We start from the raw sequence: 20,544 nt of genomic DNA on the forward strand, positions 1-20,544 counted from the left end.
ACTGGCCAGTAAGGGAGGAGGTAGCAATCAGAGATGAACCTTACAAGAAAAAGACTGCTCAAGACTTCAACCGACGTCATAGGGCCAGAGATCAGCCGTCACTGCAAGCGGGCGAAGAGGTCTGGATTCGACCAGATCAGGTTCGCGCCATAGTTCTGAGCCGCGCTCAGCGTCCAAGATCATTTTAGTTGAAACAGAGTATGGAACAGTACTGCTGCGAAATCGCAGACATCTAGTTGTCTTCGTGCCAATGTCATCAAGGATCCCATTGACTCAACCTAGCTGCCCAATACAAGTTGCAGCAACACCTGAGCGACCCCTTCTGATGGCACCACCTGCTCCTTCACGTGGTGCTGGTGATAGTGTTGTGCGCATCCATAGCGGCCGTCGTGCAGTTCCACCTGATCGCTTGAACTTGTGACTTGCGGATGGAAATTATTGAGCCGATCGTCCCCTTCCCACACCGCCGCGGAGGAGTTCGTTCGGGTGGCTGCTTCTTCGAACGCGGCTCGAAACGTGAGACCTCGAGCCACGTTGTGCGCCACCTCGTTTGGAGTGAACTCCGGTTGATCTAGAGGTGTGTGGGTTGGATTTGCAGGCGCAAGTTGGAATCAGCTAGCGCAACACAGGTGTAATTGGAGATCGCAGGGAGAGGTCCTTCAGTGGACATAAATATAGGCTGATGGTGATAATGATAATAATAGGACGCAAGGATACTAGTTTTATCGGCCGTATAAACGGCCGATAAAACTAGTATTCTGCCGCGAACTAGTAAACTGCCGCGCTGCCTCACCCCAACGTTTTGACCGCGAGTTTCCGCGGTCATCGAGTAGGATGTGTTAATGTTTGCTAGTGCACGCGCGTCACCCTGCTTGTTAATTAACTTAGTATGCCCATGTTCACAAGTTTATACGGCCGATAAAACTAGTATCCTTACGTCCTATCATCACCATCATCATCAGCCTATATGATGATGATGGTGATGCCAAGTGTTACATCTCATGATATCTAGAAATGATTGTCTAGTGCTTATACAAAATGGTTCTTTCTTTAAAGCTTGTTTTATCTCGGAGCTACTTACTGTGTTGTGTACTACATTAAAAGAATGAATGCCAAGCCACACATAGTTAAAAAAACTTTTTGTAGATTTAGCAATGTTTTATAAACTGAAAAAAATAATTCATAAGTTCTGGAGCGTTGGGTTTCCGACATTCTTTTTAAAGCTGTGTTGCCCATTTGTTGTTTGCCTGTTCAGTGTTGTTCTGCATTGACACCCCAAAAGGCTGCATTCTACGTGCATCTGAACATAAATGAAACCATATAAAAGCCCTTCTTTTAAGTAAAACGTGTTTATGCACACATCACTTGCAATAGCAATTACATTAAAGAACCGTGAAAATCATCAGACTGCAGTAGTAGAGACATGCAGCTATAACACATCACCTTGCGTAAAAATCACATCCCCTTGCACTTGCATCTAAAATATCACAAATAACGGCACGTATTGTTTCAGAAAACTATTGTGCAATTAATATTTACACAAAAATAGCACCCAGTTTAAACCTTACCGGAAAATAATATACAGGTGCATAAATTATCACGCACCAACAGAACCATATTTATCACAGCCAGGTGTGTAGGCACATCATATGTGAAAGGAACCTGCTGTCATAGAGCTACAGAAAGAAAAAAAAATTACTTTGATATTCACAAATATACAAAGAAATGAAGGAGCATAGGCAAGGAATTTTTATCACATTTTTGTTTGTGTGTGTTCATAGGTTGCTTTTAATGTTATATTAAGGTCCGAATTCTCCCGCCTCTCCCCCGCAGGGGCGTCTGTGTCAGCAGACGTTTGGTGTGTTGCAACACACGGACCCGAGCACATGAGGGTTGGAACCTCCCGCGTTTAGCCGTTCGCGACTTAGCCTTGTCTGGGGAAAGGGGGATCCTGGGGGTTTAGCCGATGCCGGGCGTTCGGACCTTTAAGGCCCCCCGGCCGAGGCGGCACACCTCTTCGGCCTCTGCTTCACATAGACGGCACCCCTGGGCTGACCCACCCAGGGGAAATCGGCAGTTGCCTTTTCCTGTCCTCCTCTTAAATCTTCGTCTTTCTCTCTCACTTTCAATCTATCTTGTCTTCTGTTCACTTCCTTTTACTTACAATTTCCCAGGTAGCTAGGGTTAACCTTGTGTGGGTAGCCAACCTTGGATATTCCATATTTGGTTATAGTAGTGATGTACCGCTGGCGTCGGCAGGTCTTGTGTTTACAGGCCCTGCAGCGTCCCCTTGTTGGGCTCCATGGTGGGTGGCTGGCGTTGCCGCCGAAAATTTATATATACTTATGGCAAGTTCATTCCCCCCATTTCCTGATCGCCGTCTGAAACGAGGGCGCACCGATGAAGTCTTCCAGTTTTTTGGCCGCCAAAAAGAAACTTTTCCCCTATTTCATGTAATTCACTCAGAAAAAACAGACAAATCAGTACGAACAATCTCACCTTTTCTTGTGTCAAAGACTTTGATACTTTTGGACCAGGCTATAAAGCATCCAGGATGGCATGCGGGGATATCCTCTTGGAACTCCGTGATGTGAAACAACACGACAAACTGCCTAATCTAGCGTCATTTGGAGATGCCCAAGTAACAGTGACTCCGCACCGTACTATGAATACTTCCTATGGCGTTATCTCAGATGATGATTTGTTGCAGCTGAGTGAGGCTGAACTCCTGGAGGGTTTCAGTGACCAGAATGTAATCAATGTTAAACGGATTAAGATGAGGCGCGACGGCAAGGAAATCTAAACCAAGCACCTGATACTTGCTTTCAACTCAAGTGTACTGCCCGAGTCCATCGAGGCCGGGTACATCAAGCTTCATGTTAGGCCATACGTGCCAATTCCTCTTCGATGTTTCAAATGCCAACGATTTGGCCATAGTTCACAGAACCGCTGAGGCCGCCAAACTTGTGCGAAATGCAGTGCTCATGAACACTCCTCTGAGTCTTGTGAAAGTTCTCTACATTGTGTTAACTGTGATGGGGAGCAGGCCGCATACTCGCGGTCGTGCCCATCGTGGAAAAAAGAAAAGGAAATAGGGACAATTAAGGTAAAGGAAAACATAACTTTCAAGGAGGCACGCAGGCGGGTAGCGTACCTGCCGAAAACCAGCTTTGCCGAAGTGGCGCTTCAGGGGGCAGCGCCACAATGGCCCCCAGCGGCTGTCTGGCACACGCGTAGTGAGCCAGCGGTGACACCATCCTCCCCCTCGGCGGCTGCAGCTAGCGCTGCTCCGCCACCCCAGCAGAAGGGGCCATCCACCTCCGGGCTGGTGGCCTCCAAGGTCTTGTCTCTCGAGACGAGGCCTTCACCGCGAACAAACCGCTGTCAAGAGCGGGTGTCCAGTGCTCCGCAAGAGTCGATGGACACATCTTCGAGCCAGACGGCGCAGCCAGCGCCAAAGAAGCGGCGAGAATCTCTCGCCCGCTCCAAAAAAGCGAAACCCCGCATCACAGGGCCCGACAAGGACTCTGTGAAGTAACTGCTCTTTCATAAACACACAGCACAAAAACCACATTCAACATGGATACACAAATATTACAGTGGAATGTCCGAGGACTCCTCCACAACCTCGATGACATCAAAGAACTCCTACATAAATATAATCTAAAGGTGCTGTGTATCCAAGAAACACGCCTCAAACACACGCAAACAAGTTTTCTCCGACAATATGCTATTTTTCGCAAAGACCGCGATGACACAGTCATGTCTTCCGGTGGTGTGGCTATCGTAGTCGACAGAGGTGTTGCCTGCCGGGAATTAAAACTTCGTACGCCCCTAGAGGCAGTTGCTGTCCGAGGGGTGTTGTTTGACAAGCTGGTCACTATCAGCTCTATATACATCCCTCCCAATTATCAAGTGCATAAAACTGAATTCCAAAACTACATAAATGAACTTCCACCACCATACATAGTTGTCGGAGATTTAAACGCACATAACACTTTGTGGGGAGACTCGCGTTGCGATGCAAGAGGTCACCTTATTGAAAACTTTCTTTTTTCTTCAGGAGCATGTAAGCACTTAATAAGAAAGAGCCCACGTACTACAGCGTGGTGCATAATACATACTCCTCCATAGATTTAAGTATCGTGTCGAGTACACTAATTCCGTACCTGGAGTGGTCCGTTCTCAAGAACCCCTTTGGGAGCGACCACTTTCCAATTATGCTAAGTTTAACAAAACAAGATGGATGCTTGCCACATGCTCCCCGATGGAAGGTTGACGAGAAATAACATACTTTTAGAAATAACATAACACTCTAGTATTTTCCGAGAAATAACATGTATAAGCCGGGATGACATTGCCTCTTTTAACATAGACGATGCTGTGGCGTATATAACAGGTTTTATCATTTACGCTGCAGAAACGTGCATACAACAATCTAATGGACTGGCTAATAAGCGTCGCCTGCCTTGGTGGAACGAGGAATGCCAAAAAGCACGTAAAAATCAAGACAAAGCCTGGGGACTGCTTCGCAACTCCCCAACAGCCGAAAACCTGATAGATTTTAAACAAGCAAAGTCGCAGGGCAGAAGAACGCGTCGACGTGCAAAAAGAGAGAGTCGGGAAAGGTACGTTTTCAGGAATAATTCTTACACGGACGAGACCAATGTCTGGAATAGGGTAAACAAATTAATAGGACGGGAATCACATCCCCTACCCTTAGTATGTAGCCCAGGCAATAGCCTCGAAGACCAGGCGGATTGTCTAGGAGAACACTTTGAAAATGTCTCGAGTGCATCGCACTATACACAAACTTTCCTGATGTTCAAAGAACGCGAAGAACGGCGATCCCTAAATCGTAAAGGCTCGTCGAGTGAGGCCTACAATTGCCCTTTTAGCCTTGCTGAACTTAAGGAATCTCTCGCTTGTTGCAACAACTCGGTTCCAGGTGGCGATCGTATCATATACGAAATGATTAGGTACTTACACCCCGAAATGCTAAAAACACTCCTGTCTCTTTTTAATGCCATGTGGGCGGCTGGCTGTATTCCGTCTTCATGGAAAGAAGCCATAGTCATCCCGATACTTAAACAAGGCAAATACCCGTCCTTAGCCAGCAGCTACAGGCCAATAGCTCTAACAAGCTGCCTGTGCAAGCTGTATGAAAAAAATGATAAACCGGCACTTAATATGCTTCCTGGAAAATAACAAAATACTAGACCCCTTCCAGTGTGGCTTCCGAGAAGGTATGTCTACAGCAGACCACCTTGTCCGCATTGAGGCATACATTAGAGATGCTTTCATACATAAGCAGTTCTGTCTGTCTGTATTTCAAGACCTAGAGAAAGCTTATGACACCACATGGCGCTTTGGAATTCTCAGAGATTTTTCAGCGATGGGTGTTCGTGGCAATATGCTAAACACAATCGAAAGTTACCTCATTAATCGCACATTTCGCGTAAGGGTGGGCAGAGCTTTGTCTAGGTCATTCACACAAAGTGGTGTGCCGAAGGGGGGTGTACTTAGCTGCACACTATTGTAAAAATGAATTCCCTGCATACAGTCATCCCATGCACAATGTCTTATTCTGTTTATGTCGACGATGTGCAAATAGCCTTCAAGTCATGAAATATTGCCATCTGCGAACGACAAGTGCAGCTGGGAATAAACAAATTGTCCAAATTGGCAGATGAGAACGGTTTTAAAGTAAACGCCCAGAAGAGCACTTGCATACTCTTTACAAACAAGAGAGGCTAACGCCTGTCCCCAGTATACAAATCAAAGGAGATGCGCTCTCTGTGAGCAGTGATCATAAGTTTCTAGGCATTATTTTAAATTCCAAGCTTACATTTATTCCTCATATTAAGTATCTGAGGGCAAAATGCCTGAAGACAATAAACCTTTTAAAGCTTCTGTCACGTACGACTTTGGGTAGTGATCGAAAGTGTCTGCTTAACCTGTATAAAAGTCTTGTCCACTCATGCCTCGATTACGGAGCTATAGTTTATAATTCTGCAACGCCAAGTGCATTAAAAATACTAGACCCCGTTCACCATCTAGGTATCCGCCTCGCGACCGGTGCGTTCCGAACAAGTCCAATCCAGAAACTCTATGTAGAGTCAGATCAGTGGTCACTCGATCTGCAGCGTTCATATAACAATTTCACGTATTTGCTGAACATACGTACGAACACTGAACATCTTTCTTATTCAACCATAAATGACGTGACCGCTGCCACACTCTTCCATACCGGCAGCGAGAAAGCCCTTCTCTTTGCGCGTGAGGAACCTCAGTGAGGAAATGGGTGTTCCAGTTCTTGAAAATTGTCTTATGGCTCCAGCGAAACTGCTACCACCGTGGCAGTGCCAACTCATAGATTGCGATACATCGTTTGTAGAGGTCACGAAAAACGCACCAGAAGCATACATCAAAATGCATTTCCTTGAGCTTCAATTCAAGTACTCGTGCACAGAGTTTTACACAGATGCTTCTAGGTCACATGCCATCGTGTCGTATGCAGCCGTCGGTTCATTCTTCTCGGAATCCGGTGTACTGCACCCGGAAACGAGTATCTTTACGGCTGAGGCCCATGCACTATTGTCGGCCGTGAATCATATAAGGAAATCAAAAGTTCAAAAATCAATTATATTTACAGTCTCCCTAAGCGTCGTGAAAGCCCTGATGTCACTGTGCAAACACAAAAATCCTGTAGTAACTGAGCTCTATTCCACCCTGTGCAGAGCGTATATATCAAACCGGCATATCATTATATGCTGCATGCCGGGTTATAGAGGCATTGAGGGTAATGTGCGAGCAGACCAAATGGCCACATAAGCTCTATCGCACGCTACTAATCATACAGTTGATGTTCCTTCAACAGATCTGAAGCCCTACATGAGAAAGAAACTTCGAAGCCACTGGCAGTGCTTGTAGGACACCGAAACGAACAATAAGCTCCACTTAGTTAAGCCACAGATAGGTCCCTGACATCCCGTTACGAAAATACGAAGAACTAATGTCCTATTCTCTCGTCTGAGAATAGGACATACACACGGCACCCACAATTTTCTCTTAACGGGAAACGACCCGACAACCTGTGGTAGATGTGGAGAGAGTCTTACCGTGCTCCACGTCCTCGTGGAGTGCAGGGAAGCCGAAAGAGAGAGAAAAAGGCACTTTTCTCTAGCATACCGGTACCGTCTCCCTCTCCATCCCGCTATGTTTCTGGTGACGAACCTCTCTTTAACGCTCTCTCCAGAGGATGTTGCCGCGATAGTAGTTTTTGCATAACATGCGCCTCCAGGCCCTTGCGTTTCAAAGGGTCTGTCAAGGCAGTAGTGCTTTTTGAAAAGTTGTTTTTCTGTAATATATTTTCGTTTGTCTTCATTATCTTGGAATTTGTTCTTTCGTGTTCATAGTGCACCTCATTACCCTTGCCATAATTTTATTACATATATATATATATATATATATATATATTACGCATTTTAGAGCTATTGTTTTTTAGGCCCTTTTACAGCCACGACGCATCTACCTTTCGCAATCCATTGCTCCATCGTCAACTCATGAACACTGGCCTGGCGCTCTTTGGCCATACCTGGCCCTTGCGCCCTTAAACACCATACATCATCTCCCAGCTCTCAAGAAGTGATTGCCACTATTTGATGAGACAGGAAGAAATTGTAGAACAATTGGGGTGTGGCCTCGTGTGCACATTGACATGACAGTAATCAGGCGCCTGGATATTTCAGTGCCACAGTCAGAATTCTCACACCACCAGGCTTAGTGGTACTTCTGCAGGTGAGCCTGATGGTGTGGACATGCCTATTCCTGCAGTATCAATTCAAGCACAAAATCAAGCTGCATCTGCTATGCTATTTGTGGTTGCATTCAAGGGTGACATAAGCACTTGTTTGTTGCAAACCAGCAACAGTCTGACTTCACATCATCATTACATCAAAACATTTTTTAAAGCGATAAAAAAAAAACGCGATGACAAATTCCTTGCCTATGCTTCTTTACATTTAATGAGGGGCCTGAAAGGGGTGAGGGGCTTGGCTTGCACCATGAGCAAGTGCAGCCAGCAACAGCTGCAGGAGGCGTTGATTCATCCCCCGAGACCGGTGCTCTTGCTCGATGCACTGCTGCTGTATGTCCCGCAAGCTGCGCACTTCCTCTGTCAGCTGCCGCAGGCCAGCCTCTTGCCTTATGGTGATGTTTGCAAGACATTAAGCTAAAATTTACTTACAGAAGCTCAGTAACAAGGGCTAGGTATGTTGTATTGGTCCGCATTCGCAGGCTTTAGAGTTACTGCAATAATGCTGTTGTCACTCTATATTGAGACACCGAAAATATATTTCTGCCCCATCAAAATTCTGCCGTCCCATTTTATTATGATGCCTTACATGGCTACTTGAACTGGACTTTTTTCTTTTAGCCAAATAAGTGCCTAGATATTATTGCCAGTTATATCATGCAAATATGCACAAGAAATGATCATCATAGCACTCCATGTAAATTTTATGCTTGTCGCTTTTGCGCCATTAAACCTGAATTAACTAACTTGTATGCGACAGTAAAGTCGAACTCTTGAAGTCGAAGACTCCAGCGTGCGAGCCGGCCGGAAGGATCTTTGAAATTAATGAGCCAGCAGAGCGAATGGTGAGTGCTAACAATGGTGAAAGGGCGACCGTACAGATACGGACGAAATTTCAGAACTGCCCATACCATTGTGAAGCATTCTTTTTCAGTAATGGAGTAGTTAGTCTCCGCTCGGGAGTGTCCTACTGGTGTAAGCGATCACTTTTTCGCTGTCATTCTGCGATTGTACGAGCACCGCCCCTAGACCGACATTACTAGCATCTCTATGCAATATCGTCGTGGTGTCTTCATCGAAGTGTGCCAGCACGGGAGGCGCTTGCATGTGTTGCCGGAGCTCGTGAAATGCACGCTGCTCTTCACCCCAAGATAAGGGGATATCTTCTCGGGTGAGCTGTGTTAACGGCCAGGCGATGCGCGAGAAATTTGCAATAAATGGTTGGTAATATGCACAGAGTCCCAGAAAACATCGCACACGGCCTTTTTGTCTGATGGGGTCGGGAAATTAGCGACGGCAGCAATTTTATCCTGATCAGGTCGGACTCCTTGGTTACTGACGACGTGACCGAGGAACTGGAGCTCTTAGAAAACCAAAATGGCACTTTTCAGGCTCTCCAACGTGAGACCGGCAGAGCGTATTGCTTCAAAAACAGTTTTCAGCCTTCGTAAGTGTTCGTCGAACGTTGTGGAAAAGACAGTCACATCATCCAGGTACACCAGGCATGTTTGCCATTTGAGTCCATAGAGCACAGTGTCCATTAGACGCTGAAATGTTGCTGGCGCTGAACACAAATTGAACGGGAGAACCTGAAATTCATAAAATTCGTCAGGCGGCACAAAGGCTGTTTTCTCACGGTCTCTCTCATCCACTTCGATCTGCCAATAACCGCTTTTCAAGTCCATTGATGAAAAATGACACGCGTTTCGCAATCTGTCGATAGAATCGTCAATACGTGGCTGTGGATGAACGTCCTTCTTTGTGACCTCATTCTGTTTCCCATAGTCGATGCTGAAGCGCAGGCTACCGGCCTCCTTTTTAACTAAAACTACAGGTGATGCCCAAGGACTATTAGACGGCCGAATAATGCCATCTTCCAGCATTGTCTTCACTTGTTTTTGTATTGCCTCACATTCCTTTGGAGCCACACGATAAGGGTTTTGTCAAATGGGTCGAGCGTCGGCATCAGTAATGATGCGGTGTTTGGTCAGTAGCGTTTGACCAACTCTTGACGCAGATGAGAAACATCCGCGGTACTGATCGATGAGCTCAAGAAGACTGTCTCGCTCAACGGCCATTAACGTCGGACTAATGTCTACAATAGGTTCAGCTGTGGAGATTGTAGAGGCCGCCTTCTGCGCTAAGTCGCAGTCTTCTATTTGTGTTACTTCATCTAAATAATTGACAGCAGCGCCTCTATCAATGTGTCAACGCTCCTTACTAAAATTCGTCAAGAAGAGTTCGGCGCTTCCGTCAATTACATTGATAAGAGCTCTGGCAATGGAGACGCCGCAATTCAGTGCTAGCGCATTGATGTGTTCAGCGACGCAGTACCATTCTGCAGGCTGTCACAGTGCACGGGCACGAGAGAGCAACTCCGCGGAAATAGCATGACGCTGCCCGCAGCAGTACGTAAGCATGGTTGTGTGTGCTCCTCATGGGTGACATTATCCGAGTTCGTGGCAAACAAGACGCTTCTATCGCGGATGTTAATCACGGCGCCATACTCGCGCAGAAAATCCATCCCCAATATAAGTTCTTTACAACACTCAGACAGATTGACGAGAGAAGCGACGAAGGTTGAACCGGCGATTAAGAGTCGGGCCGTGCATTTCCCAACAGGTGTCATTAATTGACCTCCGGCGGTTCTTATGTTGGGCCCGTGCCATGGAGTCTTCACCTTCCTTAGTTTGGCGGCGAGCTGTAAGCTTATGATTGAAAAATGGGAGCCAGTGTCAAGAGTGGCTACTTGGTGGTTGTCAATGCGAACGATGAGGTCGGCGCTACGATGTCAATTACGTCTTTCGTAGTTGTGTTCCTCGTATTCGTCATTGCATTTGCCGACATCGTTGGAGCCTTTGCATCATCGTTTGTCGATAATGGGAGATCTGGAGAAGTTCGAGTACTGGCAGCCTCACCCCTGGAGGTCGCTGCATTTAGTTTCCCCATCGCGGGCTAGGGGACCTGCCCCTAGTGACGTCGGGAAAACTGCGACGGGTCGGTGAATTGTAGCACGCAGAAGCTGTAGAAGGAGAACGTTCACAGAAGCGTCGTAGTCGCGTAGACCGTCATCCGGAGAATAGGCGTAGTTGCAGAAAAGCGTGGGTATTGGGCGGCGCGACAGTTCCATTTGTGGCAAACTCGATAGACGTCTCCAGCTTCGCCACAATGGTGGCACACTGGTCGGCGGTCGACGGTGCACCACAAATTGGCTTTCCGACGCTGCAGCGGCAACTCTCCATGGAGCCAAGGATTGGCGTGCGCATGTCCAAGATACGGCATTGGTTGTGCTGGTGGGGTCGGTAGAGTCGACGGGGATGACGATATCAACTATGTTTGTAGCGTAGGTGATGGTCTAGTTGTGGGTGTCAACGGCGCCGAAGTTGCGTGGACTGGACGGCGAACAGCCTCCACCTCCACACCACTGTCGGGCCATGAAAAAGCTTGCCGTACATCTTCCCGAACCATATCAGCTACAAACGATAATGCTGGCGTCGGTTCCCTTGGTGCAATAGCAATTCCGAGCTACGGAAGCTTTTCTCGCACAACTTCTCGTATAACTTCACGCAGAGGCTTGTCATTACTCGCAGCCAGTACGGAAGTGTTCACCGCCGAGTTATTCATGTCATGCTGGCGGTATCGTTGCTGTAGGGCCCGGTCAATGGCTGTAGCCTCTTTTCTGAACTCTGCCACTGTAGTCGGCGGATTTCTCACAAGACCGGCAAACAGTTGCTCCTTCACTCCCTGTAAGAGACAGCGCAGCTTTCTTTCCTCTGGCATGTCGGGGTCTGCCCTGTGGAAAAGACGGGCCATGTCTTCTGAGAACATAGGAATGCTCTCATTGGATTTTTGAATGCAGATTTCAAGGAGACGCTGCACATTTTCCCTCCTGTCGATGCTTCTAAAAGTATCCAGCAGCTGCGTGCGAAAGCCGTCCCAGGTGGCAAAGCTCCTCTCCTGGTTGACGTACCACGTACGAGCATTGTCCTTCATATAGAAATAAACAATCGAGAGTTTGTCCTCCGAGCTGGCCTTGTGGTTGTACTTGGCGACACGCTCAAACAGGTCTAGCCAATCTTGGACTTCTTCATAGGGATCAGCATGAATGCTCTGCGGAACCATAGGATTTTGCAGTGTTACTTGCGATGGAGCCACGGTGACCGTGGTAGTTGCAGAAGGCAAACAATATGTCGAGGTTTCTCGCAGAGGACTGGACTCGGGCGCTAGGCCTAGCAGGTGGCGACTGAACCGGTGGACTGATGTTTCGATGCGCAATGGCGATTCCGGGCTCGGTCGTCAACTCCGAGAAGGGGTGCCAAGCATGAAGGATGTATATCCAGCACCTCCAGCAGTGTAACGACGTGGGATCGACGAGGACGTGGAGCAGCACCAAGAAATACACCTTGTCAATTGACAAGAATACAAACGCTTTCTTCTTCTTCATGCTCAACCTAAAATCCCGCACTACTTCAACCTCGTCCCCACTGGCACATACAGGCTGTAATACAGTTCCAATATGGTACCTGTTTTCAAGACGCCTGCCGGCTCGTCCTTCGGGGAGTTCTACGGCCGGGGTCCTTCGCATACTAGGACCAAGCCTCCAAATGGACCACGGGATAACCTTGTGTCCCGCGCACACCGGAGTGGAAGGCAACGATAGGGTGGATCGTCTGGCTCGAGCTATAACAGGCAGAGCCGCGATACATACCGCTCGAGCGGATGCCTCTCCGACACCCGGCAGCACACCGAGAGACATACTTGAGGCACAACGACTAGGAAGATGAACCAAAGCTCCACCTCACACCAAGCTCAACAGGTGACAGGCGAGGGACTGGTGCCGAATACAAACACCTACCCACACTTACAAAGTCTCCACAAAATATTTCCTAACAAACACAGCGACAGATGTCCAAGGTGCGATTCCATCCCGACAATAGAACACATCACTTACCAATGCAAGCAGCGTCCGGCAGACGCCGTCTCGCCGCTACTGAACGATACACTTAGCAATTGGTCGTGGGAGGTGCGACTCTCCGAACTGGACTTGGGAAGCCAATTGGCGACTCTCGACCAGGCCCGGCACACTGCAATAGCCAGTGGGGTCCTGGAAGGGGGGCTCCACCCACAGTAATCAAGCCCGATCTTGATTTAAATACAGCTGTTTCTCTCTCGTTCATAACTGCTTTGCTTTCAGGTGGGCTTATTCTACGACACGGTAGCTGACGCTTGAAGTGATTATCTGGTTTTCAACATCGGCAAACCTTGACCTCATTCTTGCTACTTCCATGCTGCTTGTAAGCAGTAGCTCAGAGTGTGTACCACTGATGCATGAAACGAGGAGGATTGTGCAGCTTTTCTGCAGCGTTCTTTTTCACCCCTTTGTTACCGCAGCTGAAAGAGGAAGCTGCAAAAGAATTTAGTGAGCCAGAGGAGCAGCTGTGCCTGATATTTGCTGGCAAAATTCTTGAGGAAAATGAAGCGGTCTCCGCGCAGTGTGAGTAATTTCCTACTGCCTTCCCTTGAATTGTGGCTTGTTAATACCTGCAAACTCCCCCAAATCTTCCGTAAGGTTTACGTATTCGGGCTAGGTTTGCAATTTTACGAATGTTTCATCAAGCTTTATAGAAAGTAAGTTTTACCCGTCGGTTTCTGAATCTTCTGTTAGAAGTCTTGTTATGGTGAAAGAAAGCTTATACAGACAAGTTCATGAAGCAGACAGTCTGCAAAACCAGAGTCCTGGAGAAGTCAGTGGGATTTAAGAACAGTCGTGTCAGTATTTGCTGTGCCAAGTTTCTTGCTGCTTGCATGACATATCTAAAGGTAAATAATCCTTAATAAACAGTGCGTGCATCCCTGAAAGGACGTGTGCTCAGGGCACAGTTAAAAAACGTGCACGCTGATCCCCTCCCCCTTCCGTTTTAGTGTCATGCCTGCCAGATTTCATGAATTATGTTCGCAAATACCTGGGTTATCTGGTTCCACTGCCAAGGTGCTAGAGTTTTCGTTATCCCTTTAGTGAGTAAATGACCGTTAAGGAGCTTGTATCGATACGATGGGTCGTTTTTTATTAGCGCATTAATTTAACCCATTCTTAGTAAAATGGATTGCCTGGTTTGTTCTTCCTGTAACTCGAAATTATGGATTGCTTAGTTTCATATGAAGGTACCTGAATGCCAGCAGAACTGCTAATAATTTTGTCTGTATACTTGGGGACAACCTTGAAATTCAGTACAGGTTCTGCCCACAAAAATACACCTTACCTACCTTATGTGCCTCTGCATTCCAAAACACATTTCCCGAGGAATACAAATATCTAAAGTAGTTCACATCAACTGTGATGTCACGAAAATGACTAAAAGTACTTGCATCGTGTACCTGTAATCCAACGAGGTGCCGAGTCGGACTGAATGGTTAACTATATAAGCATAACCTATACAAATGACAAATCCCCATTGATTTTCTGTATTTGCCACCGTATTCTTACTTTGTCGTCAGCTATATATGTCAAGGTAACAGTTCATTATTATGGTTGTGTGGTGATAATCTGAGATGAGATGCCGTTGAGGCCACACACATGCACACAGTTTTTAAATAAATTTTCATGATGAATGAGCATGTCTTACTTAACTTAGTGAACTATTTAAACTGCAAAAAGTTGTTCATCCTATTTTTGGCAGGTAATTCTTGTCATAAAATATGTTAAAAGTGCTAATCGCGCCAAGAATGATAAGTAGCTAAGGAATTGAGGAAGCTTTTGCATTTATGTAGCTATGTGTTGAACCTAAGCAATGAACCACATTACGTAAAGGTAATTTTTGTGTAGAAGAGATGTAAATATAGGCGATCGAACATACAGGGGCAAAGCATTGGCTGAGAAATTTAATAATCACCTTACTTCATTAGTAGACATCGTCAGTGACACTACTTCACTACAATACATGTCCACATAAGTAGTTGTGGCGGTTTACCTAATTTTAGGAGCAGGTATTTTCCCGCAATGTATGTAGCATGCAAAAGTTACAGTACTGTTTAAGGAAGGAGACAAAAATGATTTGAAAAACTGTAGGCACATATCCATTCTACCATTATTTCAAAGCTCATAGAAAAGCTAATATTTATAAGATTGTCGAACTTCTTTACAAAACACTTGGTAATTACGCCGGCTCAGTGCAGTTTTAGGTCAGGGCTGTCGACAGAGGTAGCATTGCTATGGCAAAAGGAAATTATATTAGGCAATATTGAGGGCAAGAAACTTAAAGAAGGTATATTTGTTGACTTCTCTAAAGGCTTCGATTGGATAAATCACAATACTTTTTAGAAAACTTACCCTATTATGGCATTCAAGGCACTGTACTAAATCTAATTACCAGTTTTGAGCAATAGGCTACAGTGTGTAAGCATAAACACAGAACAATCATCTTTGCAAAAACTTACTCAAGACGTACCTCAAGGTTGTATACTGGTGCCGCTACTTTTTATTACTTATGTCAAGGACATTAATAACATAAACCAGACCATCCAATTTGTCATATTTGCGGATGAAACTACCTTGTTTTTTACAGGTGAAGCCGTTAATGACTTTGTTTTAGCAGCAAACGCGATACTAGCTGACTTGTATGCATGGTCGACCGTAAACTCTCTACAAATTAACTGTTCAAGCACCAAAGCCGTTCTGTTTCATTCAAAGGGAACAACGTACACAGCTACTTCAAAGCTACACCTGAATGATTCAGTGATTGATTTTTCTTCGACAGCTAATGCCTTGGTAATTGTTTTTTATGAGCGTATGTTATGGGATTCTTATAGTGAAATGGTAAGAAAAGAGCCAAGTAAGGCACTAGGCATGCTTAAGAGATGTCAGTCATTTCTACCGACTGCTCAGATTTTAATGATCTATAACACGCTTTTTTGTTTGCAGCTGCGCTATGGTCTTTTGGTGTGGGTCACGGGCACCTACAATCTAAGCAAAAAATACTCGCAATTACGTTGTATTGCAAATGCCCAATATAATGCACATACCTCATCTTTATTCAATAAATTCAGTGTTAAGATTAGATAATATGTATGAATATTGTTTATTAGTGTCTTTGAAAACTGAAATTAACAAAGGAAATAGAAATCTTGCCTCGATAGCAAGCTTAGAGCGCAGCAGCTCGTCTCGAGCTACTAGACAGAGCGATTAATGGAAGGTTCCTCGATGCCGAACAAACTATTGCTTCGAAATGCTGAAACATTCACTCCCACACATACTTAATAAATTCAATTTTCCGTTAGAGTGATTGCACCTTTTTTCGCGACAGGATATGTCCAATCTTTTTTTACTGACATGATGCATTTCTTGTTGCAAAACTTGCGGCATAAAATGCTGCATTTTTAAGATTTTTTTGTAATTTTTTTCGACGAGCGCAAACCTTCCTACATTTTCTTTCTTGTATGTAACTGTAATCCTAACTGTGCGAATTTAACTATGTATTTATGAGCGTATTTACTTCTTTACATGGCTTTACGAATGCTGTCATTTTTCTGCCTCGTATTGCTGGGACGTGGGGCCAGTCAAGCTGCGTTTAATCGCAGCTTTCTTCCTGCATTCTACACCACACATTGTATCTTTGTTTCATGTATGAGTGCAAAAAAAGAATGTAAACAATGCAACACTGTACTGAAATAACTTCAAACTTCAACTAGAATAAATGTAATGTGATAAATGTTAAGGAAAAATGTTTTGAAAAGCTAAGCATAGTAAAACAGATAGCCCATTTGAACCAAATTTATTTGCAAGATGAGCTGTAAATTCAAACATATTGCATGAATTTCTTTTGTCCTAGGTCATTGCACACATCTCTATGAGAGGAATGAGTGCGAAAGTTTTCATTTCAAAATAGTCATTGAGAAAAATGTTATCAAAGCTTGCGTAACATGAGGTGGAGCAAAATTTTCTTTTGAGAGAAACGTAAACAAATGTTTTAAACCATGTGAAAATGTCAAAAACAACACATAGAGGCCTAAAATGCATCAGGTTCATAGCCGGGGTCCCCTTGAGATGCACCAGTCTCTCCTTTTGTTCATATGGCTGCTTGTTCACAACATAAAATTAAAAAATATTTTGAATAATATTTATATAAAAAATAGTACTGATTTTTGGAACCAATGCAATGTGGTTTCGGTTTTGCAATACCGAGGTATGGGTTTGGAAAACTCGCTGGTAACTCCCAAACTAATGATGATAGGAAGATAATTTCTTTTGCAACATGTTTCTCAATGTTTGGGCATACATAAAACATAAAAAAATTGATCTTGTGTGAGAGAATTAAACTTTTCAATGTGGCCAATGTGGCCTCCCACCTTATCAAGTTTTATCAGAGTCCTATATTTCTACCGTATAGCAATAAACAAAACTCAATTTTGTAAAAAAACTGTGCTTTTGCTGGGTTTACCAGACAGCCAGGCCATCTTGAATGTATGAAAAATAAAACATGCCATCTGACTCCTTCATGTACGAGAGGGAAGAATGAAATATTCTTACTCTGGAAGTTGACATTATTCATAGGAAAAGACTAATCTGTTTTTGGCGTAATCACTCAGCTTTTCCACGTGGTTTGGTTGGTCTGTAAATGAACAGAATTTATTTCACTTGTCCCGCGCTCAATGTTGTCATGTCCTGTGGAAGTTTGGAGACACATGCTTTGCTTATGGCTGACTCTTGTTTCCTTCACTAAACTGTCACATTCAACTGCTGTAGAGAAACAGGCACAAGTGCTTGTGTCTTTCTCACTTGTCAGCCTTTTGTTGCTAGTGTGCTGTACATACCTACCAAGTCTCCCAAATTTTCCATAATTTATGAATTCGAGCTCATTCTACAATTTACCTAAGTGATGTTCTGTCAAGCTAAAAAAGGAAAAATATTCTGTCTGTAAAGAAGTTTCACTTGTCCGTCTCTGACTTCTACTGATTACAAAAGAACAGCAGAGGGGTACCTGCTTCGAACATGTTTATTCTTCTAAGTTTCTGAAGCATGTGAAATCAGCAACAAATTGTTGAAAAAGTCACTGTCATCTGAAAACAGTATGTTGCTTGACAGCTTGAGCTGGTCTAAGTTTGCAGGTTTGTAGGCAGGGCTGCATATATAACAATAATATGAGGCTGTGGCCAACTGAAGTATTCAGATAACTACACCAGGGGTAGTATTTCGCACCTTCGATGGTGTCCAAAGCTTGACGTTGATGACGTGTTTCCGTCTCTCGCAATCGCTTCTGCTGCATGCAACTGGCAAAATCATAGCCTTCGAGATGTGCATTTATTATCCAGAGGGTGCCACCACTGGGGCATGAATTCGGGCATCACCTATTGCAGCCATCGCTCCTGGTGGTTTTTAGTCTAGGTGGCAAATTATGTGTCATATCGTTTCCCTTCATTTCCGCAAGGATTTGTTGCCACTGTATATAACCACTGTGGTGTATGTGTGCATATCTGTGCAGACGTAGAAAATGGTGCGACAGTACATCTTGTGTCAAAGTCTGCCTTGGCTGTGGTAAGTGCTGTTCTCTAGACACTGTTTGCTTTTCACTTCATGAGCCATTTTCATGATTTTTAGCACTGATTAGACAATGCGTAAGGCAGTGGTTAATTGCTTCATCAGCATTTAAGGCCAGCTAGAGATGTAGGAGTTGTTGGTAAACACATTGTCCCTGTACGATTTTCCTAGAAGTTTCCTAAATGCTTTGCACCTCTAGCGTTACCTCGCTGATTAGGACAATAGTGATGGAAACGTAAAGTTTCTCTTCTGCTTATACCGATTGTTTCTTTCAGCTGCTTTGTACTCTGAAAATTGATAAATGGCAAGCATTTCCGCTATGATTGGCGTTTCCTTTTCAGAGCAAGGATGGTTTGTGCAGAACCACGCGTCAACCTTTCTTCCGCATCTCTGCATGTGCGTGTAGTCTTGCAGCAGTGGCTAAGGGCAGACAAAGAAGTCAAATGCACGCACATTGTGTCCCACGAATAATTTCTACAGCTTGAAGAGTGTTGTACCCTGCTTGGCTAAGCACCAAACGTGCATTGAACCTAACAAAAGCTTATTTCGAGTGCCCTTTACAGCTGCTGTTACTGAAAAGGTGACCGAATTCATCAGCGACCGCAGTGTGAGGGTTACAATAAGTCATGCCGCTGAACTTGATATCCCTCCTCGAAGACATTGTTGTTTCCGTTCTCTGTGTTTATATAGTTTAGGAACAAGTTAAATTAACAGCCGATTCGGGAGTGTCACCAGAAATGTTGATTCCGCGAAGCCCTCGATTTTTTTCTGCAGAACACAACTGGCATGGTCGTCTTCAGAAGTGCAAGCGTCTCTGCCAAGGAGGCCATAGTTACCAGCACATCATCATCATCAGCAGCCTATATTTTATGTCCACTGCAGGACGAAGGCCTCTCCCTGCGATCTCCAATTACTCCTGTCTTGCGCTAGCGTATTCCAACTTGCGCCTGCAAATTTCCTAACTTCATCACCCCATCTGGTTTTCTGCCAACCTCGACTGCGCTTCCCCTCTCTTGGTATCCATTCTGTAGCCCTAATGGTCCACCTATTATCCATTTTACGCATTACATGGCCTGCCCAGCTCCATTTCTTCCACTTAATGTCAACTATGTAGAATATCGTCTATCCCCGTTTGTTCTCTGATCCACACCGCTCTCTTCCTGTCTCTTAACGTTACTCCTAAGATTTTTCATTCCATCGTTCTTTGTGCGGTCCTTAACTTGTTCTCGAGCTTCTTTGTTAACCTCCAAGCTTCTGCCCCATATGTTAGCACCGGTAGAATACAATGATTGCACACTTTTCTTTTCAACGACAGTAGTAAGCTACCAGTCAGGATTTGGCAATGCCTGCCGTATGCACTCCAACCCAATTTTATGCTTCTGTAAACTTCTTTCTCATGATCAGGGTCCCCTGTGAGTAATTGACCTAGATAACCGTACTCCTTTACAGACTCTAGAGGCTGACTGGAGAGCCTGAATTCTTGTTTCCTTGCCAGGCTATTGAACATCATTTCTGCCTTCTGCATCTTCATCTTCAACCCAATTCTTACACTTTCTCGATTAAGGTCCTGAATCATTTGCTGTAATTTGTCTCCATTGTTGCTGAATAGGACAATGTCATCTGCAAACCGAAGGTTGCTGAGATATTCGCCATTGATCTTCACCCCTAATCCTTCCCAGTCTAAGAGCTTGAATACTTCGTCTAAGCATGCAGTGAATAGCATTGGACAGGTTGTGTCTCCTTGCCTGGGGGGGAGGGGGGGGAGCTCTCACATACCCATCAGCACGACCAGCACATACTCATCGTCTATCCCCATTCTCACACACAACGCAACTCGTGATCCGTAACAATATGCTAGTTTGGAGCGCTGATAGAAGTAGTTACCACATATACTCGTGTAAGGGCCACACTTTTTTTCACAATTTTGACGAGGTGCGGCCCTTACACGGGGCCGAACCTTTTGGTCAAAATAGTGCCAGCTCAGCCTTGACTTGTACACACCTTGGATTCCCGGATGTACCAATTCATAAGAGGTAAACGCTCAGATCTCGCCATCTAGTAGCGGCATCGGGGAGGTGAGCGCGGTTGCTTCTCTGTTGTAATATTTTTTTCTGATTTTTGGGCTGCCAAGTTGGGGTTGTGGCCCTTACACGAGTCTATAGGGTATTAGAACAGTTGTGGAAACTGTTAATCACCC

The sequence above is a fragment of the Dermacentor silvarum genome, chromosome 5 (genome assembly GCF_013339745.2).
Source record: "Dermacentor silvarum isolate Dsil-2018 chromosome 5, BIME_Dsil_1.4, whole genome shotgun sequence".
In the NCBI taxonomy this organism is placed as follows: Eukaryota; Metazoa; Arthropoda; class Arachnida; order Ixodida; family Ixodidae; genus Dermacentor; species Dermacentor silvarum.